The sequence below is a fragment of the Schistocerca gregaria genome, chromosome 1, assembly GCF_023897955.1.
Source record: "Schistocerca gregaria isolate iqSchGreg1 chromosome 1, iqSchGreg1.2, whole genome shotgun sequence".
NCBI classification, from domain to species: Eukaryota; Metazoa; Arthropoda; class Insecta; order Orthoptera; family Acrididae; genus Schistocerca; species Schistocerca gregaria.
The window spans coordinates 190,492,329-190,510,375 of record NC_064920.1 but is presented as its reverse complement, the minus strand read 5'-3'; the positions used below and the strand labels follow the sequence as shown (position 1 = coordinate 190,510,375).

The following is an 18,047-nucleotide window of genomic DNA, read 5'->3' as shown; positions in this document are numbered from 1 at the left end:
TGAGCCGATCAACTCTTCCATAACATTGCAAAAGTGCTACAAAGGACATGGAGAGACACCATATCAATGATTGTCTGTGCAAGGTAGTTTGTCTTTATCGTAATAACGCCATCCTTAAAAACGATTCAAAAAATCATTGAAAAAGGCCTTACAATTCTCGCCAGTTTGTATGATATGTAGTAGATTATCAGTGTTAATCCGGTGGATTGCTATTCAACTCCCTCAAGTAGGCCGAGTTTCTCTCCTTCCTTATCTACATGTAACACCTCCAAGCCTGCTTCAATGCCTTTCAGAAGATGACTATCCACGTACATATGTTTGTCAATCACCGATCTGCCGTAGTTGAAGTTACTACGATAAATATGAATGAGCTTTCACAGACAATCACTGATATGGTGTCCCTCCATGCCATTTTAAATATTTTTGTAATATTATAGAAGAGCTGATCGGCTCAGTGCAGACTGTCAGAGCAAATCAACCGCCGGTAGTTGTGTCACTAGATGCTGGAGTGCTGGAGATACTGTCAGCCTACATGTCCCGTGGAACCTCATTCCAAATACGTTCTTGGGTGGTCCTCATAAATACATCCCTCTATCAACGGATATTGATGTATGATATGATATCATATGCTTTATCATGTCAATCATAACCTGCCTCACACCTTTTGAAACCCGGAATGTATGTGGAGTGGACCACTTCTCAGCAGTGTTGCTTATAATGGTGCAATAAGGTTTACACACTGCGTTTATTTGCTCTGAAGTTATTTCAAACGGTAATTCAAAAACTCGATAGTTCTGATTCCAGTTATACCCTCAGATGTGAACTTAAGTATTTGTTTCATCAACTCTGTAAGTAGGCTGTTTATGTGTTTGTATGTTGGCAGCGCTATGTAGCGCTCTGCATTAATAACTCAGACAGCGCTGTGCGCACTCTGTAAGAGGCTCTGTGGCTGGTCGCACTAGCAGTTGGAAGTTAACAGACAGCGGTGATGGCAGTGGGAGGTGAACGGCCAGCAGGGATGGAAGTTGGGAGAGAGTAGCCAACAGCGATGGAGGCTAGGGGTTAATAATTAGCAGTGTTGGGTGTTAGCACGAGCTGACGGTCTGAATGTTTATCCGTCACGGAGATTTATAACTGATGATTACATAATTGTTTTTGAACTAGTCGTCACTCGATTAAGGTAAAATTTCGTAAATAAATTGTTTGCTCTGCAACAGAATCTTTCCTTTGCTAAACACAAGCCTATTATTAGTTAGAGCCTGCAGCAGTTTGAATCTTTTATTTATCTGGCGGTATTGGTATTTGTGGCATTGCTGTAGTTCGTGTAATGAAGATTTTTGTGAGGAGAGTGACGCATCATTCTTTTGAGTTAATTTTAAAGCAGTCAGATCACGTTACCGTTGAATATTGTGAGTAATTAACGAATAGGAAAAGTTTGAGTTCTGTTTGTCAAGGGAAATTCTGTAGGTCAGTGTGGAGATGATAAAGAATAGGAAAGAGACAGTACGTTCAGTTTCACTCAGCTATGTAACCAGAAAATTGAAATAATGGTGTTTCGTCTTCTCATTTACTTCAGAGCAAGTAAGTAAATATTTAAATAAAAGTTTCAACTCCTCTCCCTCGAACAATTTGGTTCGTGCATAGTTATTGCCTAACATGAACTTGGAAGTATGTTTCCTTACAGATTTTGCCATTACGAATTCTGTTTTTTGAACGCTGCGAATTAGTTACGAACGCTCTAAGGCGTTAAACTCACCAAAACAGCTCACGGCCACTAGCAGCACAGACGTTAACAAGGCACTTCTTATCACCACGGACGCCAAGGTCCGATGCCATTAAGCTAGGATGCAAATGCGTCAAGCAGCTCTCCCTTCTTCTCCCAATAATTAATTTGTCTAAGAAAAAGAACTCGCAACGTAAAGATGGTAGTAAGCTGCAGTGTCTGTCGGAACCAACTACTTGAGCTCAAAACCATGAATTTTCTACCAGTATGGCAACTCTCAAGTGAGAGTCAATCTAAATGACAAAAAATATCGTTTAAATTTAGCAGGATAATTCTGAAACAAACTAGGGCGTAAATCGACGGTCACATAGTTGCCAAACGTAGTCTAAAATGTTGTGAAGTCTCCATTATACTAGCGACACTCAGACTACGTTTACTCCACCGATGTGAAACTTGAGCTGGCTGGGTTCGGGAATGATCGCCCTTCGAAGATGCAGTGTCACCTACTGGCAGTAGATTGACTGGGATCAGAAATACCTGCTTTAGCTCAAGAGTTTTATTAACATTGCTGTAACTATGATTTGGCTCCAAAGTGTAGTTACAATTATTGTCCAGATGCACTGATTCCATCTCAGACTCTATAAGTAAAGAGCAGGGAAAAGTATTTCGGCTGTTCTCTTCTTCTGCAGCTTTCGTAAGTATTTTTGTTTTTTCTGGCTTTCATGAACTGAAATAAAGTTCTTTTACTGGAAGCGATTCTCTTTACAAAACCATCATGTGCTATTAACATTATGCATGAAAACATTTATTTTAATATTCCATATTTGAAAACAGTTTTCCTTATGAATGTTTCATTGGCAATATCTCTTACCTAAACAACACAAATGGAAAGACAACATTACACTGTTTGTGGATATAGAATTAACTTTGGCCCTGCAGCGGAGTGTGGGTTGATATGAGACTTCATCAAACTTCCTGGCAAATTTAGACTGTGTGCCTGACTGAGGCTCGAGCATCGGACTTTTACGTTTCATGAGCAATTGCTTTATTAACTGTGCTACCCAAGCATGACTCAGCACTGCTTCTCGCAGCTTTACTTCCGCCAGTACCTCATCTCCTACCTTACAAACTTCTCAGTTTCATTCTGGTAACAATATCCCAGGCTGTGGCTAATATATATCTCCGCAATATCCTTTCTTACAGGAGTGCTAGTCTTGCAAGGTTCGTACCAGAGCTTCTGTGAAACATAGGTTCACTCTTACACAGAAGATTACAGCAACCATTATGTGTATACTTAAACACAAAAAAGTGCATTATTCAGTTTTGCCGCTTAAAGATGATAAGCAGACTGCACTGAAACGCTATGGCGAAGACTCTTCACTGTAAGTAACGGAAAAATCTTCCCTTTAATAATAATAATTTGTTTACATAACATAAAATCGTTGTGAGGCACAATTACGGTTGAAAGGACGTTGTCTCACATCTTACAGGATCATCTTGGTTAAAGGGCACCACTACCCTAAGTAAATTTCGTCAGTTGGGGAAACACGAGGCGAAATCTAATGTAAAACGTGAACTAGCCGGGCACCACCGCCCTAAATAAATTTCGTCAGTTGGGGGAACACAGGGCGAAAACTAATGTAAAACGTGAACTAGCTGTCTGTCGGTTCGAAACCAGTAACGGCGTTCTTTAAATAAATATATAGCATTGTAAAAAAGGGGCCAAAGTCGGACAGAGAAACAGACATATAGACGGCCAGCAAAGTCATCCTATAAGGTTTTCGTTTTTTCCGACCATAAAAGAGAAACCGCTTCTGTACATTTTGACTCGTAGGATATGCAACGCAATACCTCCTTTTATGATGGTAGAGCAATATCAACAGCAGCAGAAAATGGTATAAAAGGAATAGGATTCGTTATGACTAGTAAGGCAGGACAGAGACTGTGTTACTTTAACAGTCCAGTGATAGGGTTGTTCTCATCAGAAACGACAGCAAACCAAAACCGAAAACGATGGTTCACATATATATGCCGACGTCGCAAGCTGAAGATGAAGACATAGAGAAAGTATATGAGGATAATGAACGGGTAATGCAGTACGTCAAGATAGATAAAAATCTAATAGTTACGGGACACTAGAATACGGTTGTAGGGGAAGGAGTAGAAGAACGGATTATGAGAAAATACGGGCTTGGTTCTAGGAATGAGGGAAGAGAAAGACTAATTGAGTTCTGTAATAACTTCCAGTTAGTGATAGCGAATACTCTGTTCAAGAATCACAAGAGATGGGGGTATACTTGAAAGAGGCCGTGATATACGGGAAGATTTCAGTTACATTGTATCATGCTCGGGCAGAGATTCCGAAATCAGATACTGAATTCTCAGAAGTACCCACAAGCAGACACAGATTAACATTTGAGGTCATCAGTCGCCTAGATTTAGAACTACTTAAACCTAACTAGCCCAAGGACATCACACACATCCATGCCTGAGGTAGGATTCGAACCAGCGACCGTAGCAGCAGCACGGTTCCGGACTGAAGCGCCTACGCCAGCTTGGCCACAGCGGCCGCTGTGGGAGGAGGAACAAGACTTTTGGTCAGATTAATACAGCGTTAGAAATACAAAATTAGATAGCGTTAATGCAGGAGGAGGTTTAATATTGTGTTAGAAAAAAAGAATGCAGGAAAGCTACTATGAACATCATAGTGAATGCATTATCGTAGTCAACGTAGGCACAAAGTACACACCCACCATAGTAGTACAAGATTATATGCCAACTGACTCCGCAGATGATGAAGAGATTGAAAGAAAAAGATGCAATAACAGATATTATTGAGATAGTTAAGGAAGAAAAAAATATTGTGCCTGGGGGAATGGTACTCCATAGCAGGAAATAGGTGAAAGGGAAAAATCGTAGGTTAATATGGACTGGTGGAAAAGAATGAAGGAGGAAGCCGCCTGTTAGAATTCTGCACAGATCATAATTTAATCATCGCTAATACTTGGTTTCAGAACGATGAAACAAGGTTATCTGTGTAGAAGGGACCTGAAATTACTGGAAGGTTTCAGTCTCATTGTGTAATGCTAAGATGGAAATTTTGTAAGACATTTCCAGGGGTAGATGTGGACTCTGATCCACAGTTTATTGGGTATTAACTATAGATTAAAACTGAAGAAATTACAGAAAGATAGGAAATTAAGGAGGTGGATCTTCAAAGAACGAGAGGCTGTTGAGAGATTCAGAGGGAGTATTAGGCAATGTTTGACTGCAACAGGAGAAAGGAATGCAGTAGAAGACGAGATCAAATGGTGAAGACAGCAGAAGATCATATAAGTATAAGGGCAAGGTGTAGAAGAAATCCTTAACTATCACAAGAAATATTGAATATTTTTGAGGAAAGGAAAAAAAAAATCAAATGAAGCAGGCGAAAGGGAACACTAATGTTTAAAAAATCAGACTGACAGGCAGTGCAAAATGACTAAGAAGGAATGGCTGTAGAGCAAATGTTTGGATTTAGAAGCATATTTCATTAAGGGAAAGATAGATAACACCAACAGGAAAATTAAAGAAGCATTTGGGGAAAAAGGAATGTCTATATTAATACCAGGAGCTCAGATGGGTAGCCACTCGTAAGCAAAGAAATAAAAGCTGAAAGGTGGAGAGGCTACATAGGGAGCATACACACGGGAGATGAACTTGAAGACACTATTAGAGAAAGGGAAGTGGATAGAGATGAAGAGAAGATGGGAGATATGATACTGGGAGAAGAATTTGACAGAATTCTTGAAGACGAATGTCGAAACAAGGCCCCGAGAGCAGACGATATTCTGCCAGATTGTCTGATAGCCTTGGGAGAGCCAGCCATGACAAAACTTTTCCATGTGGTATGCAAGAATAGCCTCAAACTTCACGATGAATGTAATAATTGTAATTCCAAATAAAGCGTTCCTGACAGGTGTGGAAATAAATCATGGCTGCAAATACTTAACAGAAGAATGGAAAAACTGCTGGAAGCCGTCCTCGGGGAATTTCAGTTCTGACTCCGGAGAAATGCAGGAACACGCGAGGCAATACTGACCCTACGACATATCTTAGAAGATCGGTTAGGGAAAGACAAATCTACCTTTATAGTATTTGCAGACTGAGGGAAAGCTTTATCGACGTTGACTGAAACACACTCTTTGAAATTCTTGAAATCCTGAAGGTAGCGAGAGTACTACGTGTACAGACACCCGACGGCGATTACAGGAGTCCAGAAGCGTGAAAGGGAAACAACGGTTGACAAAGGAGTGAGACAAGATTGTAGCCTATTCCTAATGTTATTCAATGTGGCCGATGAAAAAGCAGTAAAGTAAATCAAATAAAAATTTGGAGTAGGAGTTAAAGTTCATGGGGAAGAAAGAAAAACTCTGAGATTTGCCGATGCCATTGTAATTCTGTCAGGAACGGCAAAGGGTTTGGGAGAACAATGAACGGAATGGACAACGTCTTGAAAGGACAATATAACATGAACAATAACAACAGCAAACAGGTATAATGGATGCAGCGTGAATTAAATGAGGTGATGCAGAATGAATTAGATTAGGAAAGGAGACACTAAAAGTAATAGATAAGATTTTCTACTTGCTCAGCAAAATAACTGGTCATGGCCGAAGCAGATAGGATACAAAATGTACACCGCCAAAGGCAAGAGAAGCGTTTCTGAAGATGATAAAGTTGTTAACATAAAATATAGATTTAAGTGTTGTGTTACGAAGATTTTTTCTGAAGATACTTGTATGGGAAGTGAAACATGAACGATAAACAGTTTAAACAAGAAAGGAAAAGATACTTTCCAAACGTGGTGCTACAGAAGAATGCTGAGGATTAGATGGGTAGGTCACGTAATTAATGACGTACTGAGCAGAAATGGGGAAACAATAAATTTGTCGTACATCTTAATAAAAGAAGTAAATAGTTGATAGAATACTTTCTGACACATCAAGGAATCATAAATTAAGTACTGGATGGAACTGAGAGGGGGAGGGGTAAAATGTTAGGGAAGACGAAGAGATGAAAACAATAAGTAGATTCAGAAGGATGTACATTGCAGCAGTTGCTCGGAGACGAAGAGGATTCCACAGGTAGAGCTGAATGCAGAGCTGCAACAACGAAAGCTGCAATCGGACATAGAAAGATCTCTAATGAAGACAAGTGAAATTTTGTGCCGGACCAGGACTCTAGTCTCATGTTTTACACTTACCGACGGCGGTCGCATTAACCCTTCCTACCCGAGTCATATTACCATGCATCGCAGACCACATAGGCAGTGTCCAATGTCCGTTACCGTCATTGCTCCATTCCAACAGAAACCGCAGCTTTATTCGTTTCTTACGTTGCGCGTTCTTTGTCTTTGTCATCCTTGGAACAACAATGGAACGCGATTAGTTGTAGCTGTTCGCTAGGTTAATGGTAAAATGTTCGCCCTTCAAGCAGAAGAGTGCGTTATTATTCTGTTCTAGCCTTACTGGAGACTAGATTTTTACCTCTTCTGAGAAAGAGCCACTAACAGACAGATCGACAATGAGTGAAGAAATCCTGATACAGCTTCTCTCTCACGAGTTTTATAGCAATCTTGATTCTGTACAGTGAAGATCTAATCTTGTTAGTGGCTGTGGCTGCTATTTCCGCTTCTGTCAATAGTACTGACTTAATTTTGGCACTGAGTGACCCCTACTGCTACATTTGATCATTTTCGTGATGGTACAGCAACGCCACTTTGGTGTAACTATTGACTGAATATAGACGCAGACCGTTTCGAAACCGAAGTGCGTATTGTCCTCGTAATTTGTGTCCATTGGGGATACTTCGTTATATTAAAAGTGGCAATTTCGTGACGTTATCATGATAAGATGAAATTCATTTGTATTAGTAGAATTTATGGAACACTGCAGATAAATATAAAACATATATATCGGCGGCAATGCAGTATCTTACCGTGTGTGGAAGATATGAAGCTGGTATCTGTATAGATACCACTGGTGCCCTTGCAGCTTCTTGAAGAATGAAATTATAATGAAATCCAGACCTTTAGCTGCTTACAGGCGTTCCTGAGAGCATTTTTGTCTTGTCGTTGCAATTACAGAAACGCGTGTAGTGGCAACGACAGAACAAAAATACTTTCAAGAATTTTAAAGCAACTACGGACATAATGGCCACACAAATGAAGAATTTAATGTATGTAGAACAGTCTAACAATGTTCGGATAGTTTTACGACTAACGCCTGCAGACAACATGTTGGCAGCAATTCGTCTCCTTGCATGTTATGCTGTGGTAACAGACAGTAAAGCTGTGCAGTTCAGCAGAAAGACGAGGTGAGGGATCTCACGATTTCTGCCCCCGACTGTACATTTCCGCCTCATGTTGATATGGCTCAGTGTCACATCAGTCCCTGTAGCAAATATTTTTACTCAAACTTTAAAACAATGATACAGTGCAAGAACTCAGCAGAAAGCTAAAAAAAAGAAAACAATTGTGAGCTGTGACTGTGATCAGTGGAGAATCGCTCCCTGTTCCACAGTACTACATTTGGTATGAGTGGTTAATGACTCTTTTACATGAGGAAACTGTGGGCAGCATGTTCATATAACTACATCCACAGTGGAGGCGATAGAGAGAAGGGAGAAAGATGTATTGTGGGCCGTAAATGTTGTGTCTAGCGACGTGGCCGTGCAAGTGATTTGGAGAAGGAGTGCGTTGTGGATTGCACCTGCAGAAGGACTTCAAGTCATGGCACTCACTCTTCCCACGTAGTCAGAGCAGGAGGGCCCTTGGGCACAAAACATTTTACCTGGACTAGCCGAAAGACCGTTGCGAAGGCAGCCATATGACGGACACTCAGCGGAGAAAGCCATTTAAGGGAGAATGTTGTAATCTGAGCTTTTGTGTAAATGGTGGGATGGTTATAAAACTGTAAACACTCTCGTGTTAGAAGCTGGGACGATGCGAACAGAGTGATTGGTGCAGGAATTTAGTGGAGGCAAGATTTTAACTCCATGGACGCTAGGATTCGCCATGTTCTTTAAACGAGTGGCAAAAACACATATTGCATGAGCACGACTGTCTCGTAAGCTTAACAGCCTTCTATCAAAAACTGGAAATGGTCGGCCTGGAAAGATTAAATTTCTCCGTAAATGATGGATTGTGCTCCCGTCCAGGTAGATGTTTTTGCCAATGCATGGCCATGTGTACCACGAGGATGACACCTCCCTTGTCTAAAATCATCTTTTTTCAGACAAAAGAGATTTTGAGTCGCCGAGTGGCTCCACTCAGGATATGCAAAGCAGAGGCGTGCTCTCCGCCAGCATGGGAACCCCAATGCTTTGTCTGGATAGGATACCAGGCCAGCAGAACAGTCAAGAGGGGATACTGAATGAGTGGAGATAGTTCGAATTGTTTGTACGACGTGGAGGCGTTTTTTCTACTAATTCGGCTCTCGTACTGACACCTCGTGCAAAGTGATGGTGATCTTCGAATTCTGCTCCTCCCCTGGTGAAGAACTTCAGGTCTTTCCCTAGTGGGTGAGACTTGAGGTCTGCAAGTTGTAACAGATTCCAGTTTACCCAGAGTGGACCTGCATATCATCTCAGACATATTGTGGGTCGTGAGGGTGAACTTATTCGTCCTGAGACGGTCGTCTGACGTTTCACAATTTCAGCGCCCGCAATCACGCCTCTGAGTCGAATTGGTTGGTCAGACCAGCGAATGAGTGCACCTCACACTGAAATTTGCCAGTATTTCAGGATTCTGATGAGGAAGGTGCCCGCGTTCTAATAATCAGAACGCCAGTCCATGCAGTTTGCAAGTTTTTGTGGACATGTCAGAACGTTACAGCTGCCGCCGTGCTCCACAGCGTTCCTTTTTGTGCTGCGACGTTAATCAAGGGTGAAAGGGTAAAGTATGGCTGCACTGGCGTAGGGTTGTAAAAATGATATTCACAGCTCCCTGCTCTCTGTAAACAATAGTCTGTGATGTACCTGGTTGTAGTTGATTCCATTTGAATAGAATTTGGCCTCACAGTGGATTTAAGTAAACAAAGTCAGACTGGGTAATAAAAGGGATTAATTCAGGGGAGAATCTGTGTAGTTTCCATGCCAACGAATGTTTTGCCAGACAAGCACCATCCCTTTCCTGATTTATGTTTGTCATTTTTTCCCTAAGAGTTATCAGCTCGATTGTAGTTATAAAAGGATAAATAAAAACTTGCCATTATTTTCGTAATCTTTTATACGCCACTTTTCTCATTCATACTTCACCAACCATTCACTGTTTTTATTTTATTTTGGTGCTACACGGATACACCAGCAATTCAGAATGCAATCGTACTAAATTAGTTAATTTGATCATTAATTTGAATTCTGGAAGTGACTGCACGCATGGGCAGCAAAAGATCCATGAGTAAATTCATTACTTTCATATACAAAAATTAAGTGGGTAGCTCACGATTTGAAGATTTTTGAGAAGATAATGCTTCTCTTTGTGCAAAGATAATAACATTTAGCATCACTTGGACATATATTTATGATTAAAGCAAGCGATCCCTTGCACATTCCTTATCATTACAGGCTATAAACTAGTGGGTAATTATATTACGTAGTAAAGGAACACAAAACGTAACATCATTATGCATTAATTCTGCAAAGCATGTGTTCTGGTTCAAGAAATGGCTCTGAGCACTATGGGACTTGACATATGAGGTCATCAGTCCCCTAGAACTTAGGACTACTTAAACCTAACTAATCTAAGGACATCACACACATCCATGCCCGAGGCAGAATTCGAACCTGCGACCGTAGCGGTCGCGCGATTTCAGACTGAAACGCCTAGAACCGCTCGGCCACAGGGGCCGGCCATTTGTTATGCATATTTAAATCATACTGATAAAATATTTTGACAGTTTTATTTTTACAAAGTGCGCATCTTCTTCTGACCTGACCAGTGACTATAATATGCGGATCTTTTCGTGTAGCAGCAGGATCGTTACCTACGCTGTGGACATAATTGGGTAGAAAACTGATAGAAAAGGAGGACAGGAGACGTTTTCTGAAATTTTGTTCTTGAAAAGACTGCATTGGTGGGATAAAGAAGTTTGTTGATGACGTAGGTTCTTAGTCCGGAATTCTTTGAGAGCTGCAGGTGAAAATATGGCCATTTTGAGAAGGATTGTTGGTCAGTTTTTGTTGAGAGGACAATAAGGTAACAATTACACCATCGGTTGGGTGGGCGAAATCCTTCTCACTGGCGGGTGCGTTTTAGACGTCAATTCCGAAAAGAGCAAGCGCAATATCAAGAAAAAATTGCTGATCTTTTTGCGTAAATTGAAACAAGAAGAACTGATTTCCCTTCTAAATGAATAGGTCCAGCTTGAACTGTAACAGTCTATCTTAAAGTAAGTAAAGAGTATTTCAATACTTTTTTTTAGCATTTTATCAAGTTTGTGAATAAATTCTCATTTAAACGCGTTTGTTTCTTTTGACGAAATTTTAAAAGAAACACTGGAAATTTTCTTGATTAGCACCGCCACTAGTTTCAACTGCGAGTCGCCAGTGGCACCTAGTACCCATGCACCAGAATCTGGTATCCTGCCCATTCAATGAGGATGTCACACGAAGGTTAACTGGTCACTATTCAAAGACGTTTCACTGTTATCGGGTACAACGATGTTAACCTTCAAAGCCCACAGGTCTTCCAAAATGTCGAGACTCATTTGTATCAAAACTACTGATCGGGTAACGAGAAAAACATTTTTCTGAAAAAAATTCAGTGATAGCAGCATGATCACACTTTTTACAGATGTTTCGTCGTTGCCTTGATTCTCCTGTTAAACCCAATGTGGACAAAGTGTCGCAAATATTGGACCTCTCGCACATAACACTCAGTTTATAAAATCTACTACACTCATTATCTTCAAACAAGCAAAAATCAATATGTAATTCCAAAAATAATATAGCACTTAATAACGTACTTTCTGGATTTTAGTTGAGTCTGCTGAGTGATATTTCGACAACTGACCCAGCCGCCTTCTTTACGTGATGCGAGTTGTGTTGTTATGCGTAGCTGCTGCCAGAATTCTAGCACGACCAGCTGGAATCCAGGGAGAGAGCGCACATAGTAACAAAGCTCGCAGCACTTGAAGAAGATGACAGAGTCGGTCCTCGAAATATCGTGCAGAAGAAAGCAAGCAGTAAAATCGCCTAAACAGCCAAAGTACACTATCAATAAAAAGCAATGATCGAACATTAGAGATCACTATCCCTGTCCGAACAGGCCTTGGAAGGCCAAGCGGTAACGACCGGCCGCCGTGTCATCCTCAGCCCACAGGTGTCACTGGATGCTGATATATAGGGGCATGTGGACAGCACACCGCTCTCCTGCTCCTATGTCAGTTTATGAGACCGAATCCTCTACTTGTCAATCAAGTAGCTCCTCAGTCTGTTCAGCCGACCGGAGTGTCCAAGCAGTTCTAGGCGCTACAGTCTGGAACCGCGCGACCGCTACGGTCGCAGGTTCGAATCCTGCCTCGGGCATGGATGTATGTGATGTCCTTAGGTTAGTTAGGTTTAAGTAGTTCTAAGTTCTAGGGGACTGATGACCATAGAAGTTAAGTTCCATAGTGCTCAGAACTATTTGAACCATCTGAGTCTGTCTCACAAGGGCTGAGTGCATTCAACTATCCAAGTGCTAGCGCAGCCCTACAGCGCTTAACTTCGGAGAGATCACTATACAGCGTTTTAAATAAAAAAAAATTATTGAACAATACATTCGTACCAAAATGTGCTCCAAGAGCGGAAACAAAATCGAAACAGAGTAATTCACCTACCTAATATGGCCCGGTAAATTTTAATCGTGAAGGAAGATTACACATTAAATACGCCGTAGTAGGTATGGTGCATGAGAAATGATAACAATGGCTTAGTCACCGATTACTTTTCTCTGTGTTTATCATAGATATTTTGCCTAGCAACTAAAACTACAGAAACAGACAATTTGATGCTTCCCAAAGGGGGAGCATCAACATGCACTGTGGTTCATAGGCGTTAGGTGAATCCGTCTGTGACCATAAACATGTGATGTGTTTGATGGCCTGCCCCCACGGCTCAGTCAGCAGCGTACATTCCTTGCGGTGCATAGAGGGCAAAGTTTCGAGAGGAAAGTGTTCTTAATTGGTCAGGAAGCTACGGAATCCTTTCCAGAACTGTTTCTGTGCGTTTTGCTGTGAGCTCACAGTTCATATGAGTTTTTGAAGAAATTACGGAAGCAGTGGTCTTAAATGCATGAACGTGTGTTCACGCTATAGGCCGTCTACTACTGGAACAAGAGCGGCTTGAATGAAAGACAACTGTTCCACAGATACTGTCATATTCTACAGTCTTGCCTCTGAAACAGGAGCACTTTGAGGGAAAGATGCTGCCAGATTCTTCATCGTTGCCACTAGAACAGTAGCAACTTATGGGAAACAGGTTTGCCCTATCCAGATAATGTACAGTTAGGTTGTGTATAACCTACAGTTTCTCAGAAACTATGCAAGAAAAAGTTTTGAAACTTTAGGGATCATAATACCCTTCTTGTCTAACAGCTGAAGTTGTAGAAATTTTATACACTGACGGAAAAAGATATTGCAAAGCCAGGAAGGAGTTATGCCACAAATGAAAATCTGTATGCGTGTTTCTACATCTGAAAGATTATGTCGGTTCAAAGATCGCGATAGTCGCATAAGAGTGGCGCCACTATGAGGATGTAAATCCGGTTTACTTTAAATACACGAGATAACGGCTATGAGCGTTATTAACCTTTGAGACTGGACGTGGTGAGCTGATGTTACTCAAAAATGCCTCTAGGGCGACAAAGACACCACTACCATCACCTTCCTGTATTTGAATGAAGTCGTGTAGCAGGACTTCATAAAAGCTGGATGCTTCTTCTGCGATACTGCAGAAAGACTTGGCCACTGTACATCATTGTTGGCACTGGCAAGAGGGAAGATCAGCTTGTTCGGCATATGGCTCAAGTGCATCACACAGCAGTTAGTTTCTCGTTGGCACAACGAGCTGTTACAGATCCGTTACTTCAAGGACAGCACTGACTCAGACGTCCTGCAGCGTGCAAGCCACCACCATTAGCGACTTCAGTGGTGCGAAGCGATAACTCACTGGAGGGAAAGGTGGTGGTGGTCTGCAGCGTTTTCTGATGAGAGCTGGTTCTACCTTGGTGCCCTTTATGGCCGTTATGTTGATTAGGAGGAGACCAGCTGACGACCTGCAACTAACCCGTCTGCATTCTACACTACTGGCCATTAAAATTGCTACGCCAAGAAGAAATGCAGGTGATAAACGGGGATTCATTGGACGAAGATATTATACTAGAACTGACATGTGATTAAAGTTTCAATCAATTTGGGTGCATAGATCATGAGAAATCAGTATCCAGAACAACCACCTCTGGCCGTAATAACGGCCTTGATACGCCTGGGCATTGAGTCAAACAGAGCTTGGAGGGCATATACAGGTACAGCTGTCCATGCAGCTTCAACACGATACCACAGTTCATCAAGAGTAGTGACTGGCGTATTGTGACGAGCCAGTTGCTCGACCACCATTTATCAGACGTTTTCAATTGGTGAGATATCTGGAGAATGTTCTGGCCAGGGCAACAGTCGAACATATTCTGTATCCAGAAAGGCCAGTACAGGACCTGCAACATGCGGTCGTGCATTATTCTGCTGAAATGTAGGGTTTCGCAGGGATCGAATGAAGGGTAGAGTCACAGGTCGTAACACATCTGAAATGTAACGTCCACTGTTCAAAGAGCCGTAAATGCGAACAAGAGGTGACCGAGACGTGTAACCAATGGCACCCCATACCGTTACGCCGGGTGGTACGCCAGTATGGCGATGACGAATACACGCTTCCAAAGTGCGTTCACCGCAAAGTCGTCAAACACGGATGCGACCATCATGATGCTGTAAACAGAACCTGGATTCATCCGAAAAGATGACGTTTTGCCATTCGTGCACCCAGGTTCGTCGTTGAGTACACCATCGCAGCTGCTCCTGCCTGTGATGCAGCGTCAAGGGTAACCGCAGACATGGTCTCCGAGCTGATAGTTGATGCTGCTGCAAACGTCGTCGAGCTGTTCGTGCAGATGGTTGTTGTCTTGGAAACGTCCCTATCTGTTGACTCAGAGATCGAGACGTGGCTGCACGATCCGTTACAGCCATGCTGGTAAGATGTCTGTCATATCGACTGCTAGGGATACGAGGCCGTTGGGATCCAGCACGGCGTACCGTATTACTCTCCTGAACCCAGCGATTCCTGATTCTGCTAATAGTCATTGGATCTCGAAAAACGCGAGCAGCAATGTCGCAATACGATAAACCACAATCGCGATAGGCCACAATCCGACCTTTATCAAAGTCGGATACGTGATGGTACGCATTTCTCCTCCTTACACGAGGCATCACCACAACGTTTCAGCAGGCAACGCTGGTCAACTGATGTTTGTGTATGAGAAATCGCTTGGAAACTTTCCTCATATCAGCACGTTGTAGGTGTCGCCACCGGCGCCAACCTTGTGTGAGTGCTCTGAAAAGCTAATCATTTGCATATGACAGCATCTTCTTCCTGTCGGTTAAATTTCGCGTCTGTAGCACGTCATCTTCGTGGTGTAGCAATTTTAATGGCCAGAAGTGTAGATATACTGGACATATATTTGGAGTTATGGTGTGGGGTGCGGTTTAGTATGTCACCAGAAGCACTTTACTGTTTATCCTACGCACCTTGACTGCAAACCTGTACGCCAGTCTGGTGATTAGACCTGTTGCGCTATCATTCATAAACAATAACCCAGAGGGTGTTTTCCAACAAGAAAACGCTCGCCCACTTACCACTATTGTAACCCATATGCTCTACAGAGTGTCGGCATGTAGCATTGTGCTACTCGATCACCAGATCTGTCTCCAATAGAGCACATATGGGACGTCGTCGGACAACAACTCCAGCGTCACTCGCAATCAGCGTTAACCGTCTCTATGTTGACAGATCAAGTGCAACAGGCATGGAACTCCATATACAAACTGAGAGTCGGCATCTGTTTAAAAATGAATGCACGTTAGCATATTGCATTAATTATTCTGGTGCTTTTCCGGTTATTAGCGTATCAGCATTTCACATTTGCAACAGTTCACCTCTCGCTTACATTAAACTGCGACCTCGCAATGTTAATCACTTAAATATGTTACCTACGCAAAAGAAATCTGATTACTCCACGTTAATTATTTTCTGTCTCTGTCACTTATGAGGGAAGATATAAGTTTTGTTTTCCACACTTGAGTTTTTCTTTTAAATTTGTCCTGTTTTCCTGAAAAAGTGTTAAAAACATTACTCTTCAATACTAAAAAAAAATAAACTTTCGTTGATGCAAAATATGTCTGTGTATGTCCTGCCAATTTCAGCTTTGTGTGTTGGTCAGGAAGTGAGAGAATGTACTGTCTACAGCTGAAACTTCAAAACATGCATCTTGCATTGCTTGGATCACCATTGTTCTCCTAATTTTCCGATTGTAATTTTTCCTTTGCACCTTTTCTTAGCTTGCCTTGCATCCCTATCATACAATTTTAGCTTGTTCTGTGAATTTCTCAGTCCCTCGGTTTCTAAATTTCTTACCGTATCAATAGTGTCTCAGTGTACACCTAATACAAGAGATTGCAGCACTTCACGTATATTAATTTTGCTTTGATTGCAACGGCATCACACACCCTAAGCGTGAAGGTGTCTACGCACACAAACACATTTGTGGATAAGTGAGTCTAAATGTCACTGTTCACAGAATGGTTTATACTGTGTGTCATGCCATTTAAATACTTTCGAGATAGATTAATGTCTGTCAAGTCTTGGAATACTGGCTTTACTGCCCACATAACTGCAAAAGGTAGACTGTTTGTATGATTATATTTTACACCAGTTACTAAAGTCTTACAGTATTTGCACCAGCTTTCCACACCTCCCGAAAACAGTCCATGTTGAGGTTCTCATTGTTGCCCATACAGCTCTCTTCATTGCTTCTACGCAATGAGTATTTTGCCTGATTAACAAACCATAATAAATTGGCAGTTTCTTTACTGCTGCCACTGTAAGCCTATGTTCCCACCGACTGGTTTCCTGTCACTAACTCAAGTTTCCTCTAGTGACGACTTCAGTTCTTAAAGGCGGGCCCCCATTCTCGCCTGCATGCGCACCATCCACTGAATAGCTTTTTATTTCTACGACAGCTCCATAAAGTTTGGACGATACAACTTCATGTAAAGCTTTGCAGTCTGCATCATCTAAGAAATCGCTGTATCGTACATAATAACAAAGCTGACAGCTTTGAGAAAGTTAATTCGCACCTGCCACTCCAATGGCTCAAGGTGTGCCACTGGAATTTGATGTACGATTGTCTAAATGAAGTCGCCTTTTTTGCTTCTTGACACCTACAAAATTAGGACGTAATACACTACTGGACATTAAAATTGCTACACCACGAAGATAACGTGCTACAGACGCGAAATTTAACCGACAGGAAGAAGATGTTGTGATATGCAAATGATTAGCTTTTCAGAGCATACAGACAAGGTTGGCGCCGGTGGCGACACCTACAACGTGCTGACATGAGGAAAGTTTCCAGCCGATTTTTCATACACAAACAGCAGTTGACCGGCGTTGCCTGGTGAAACGTTGTTGTGATGCCTCGTGAAGGGAGGAGAAATGCGTACCATCTCGTTTCCGACTTCGATAAAGGACGGATTCTAGCCTATCGCGATTACGGTTTATCGTATCGCGATATTGCTGCTCGCGTTGTTAGAGATCCACTGACTGTTAGCAGAATATGGAATCGGTGAATTCAGGAGTGTAATACGGGACGCCGTGCTGGATCCCAACGGCCTCGTATCACTAGCAGTCGAGATGACAGACATCTTACCAGCATGGCTGTAACGGATCGTGCAGCCACGTCTCGATCCCTGAGTCAACAGATGGGGACGTTTGCAAGACAACAACCACCCGCACGAAGAGTTCGACGACGTTTGCAGCACCATGGGCATCTTCTCCGAGACCATGGCTGCGGTTAACCTTGACGCTGCATCACAGATAGGAGCGCCTGCAATGGTGTACTCCATGACGAACTTGGGTGCACGAATGGCAAAACGTCATTTTTTCGGATGAATTCAGGTTCTGTTTACAGCATTATGATGGTCGCACCCGTGTCTGGCGACATCGCGGCGAACGCACATTGGAAGCGTGTATTCGT

The 18,047-nt window shown here is 42.2% G+C and overlaps 1 protein-coding gene across 2 annotated transcripts in view; it reads right to left on the bottom strand.

The window, feature by feature from the left end:
- The window catches only part of LOC126285078 (trypsin-like), a 160,887-nt gene that overhangs the window by 62,407 nt on the left and 80,433 nt on the right, over positions 1-18,047 (bottom strand). The gene's annotated exons all lie outside the window — the stretch shown is intronic.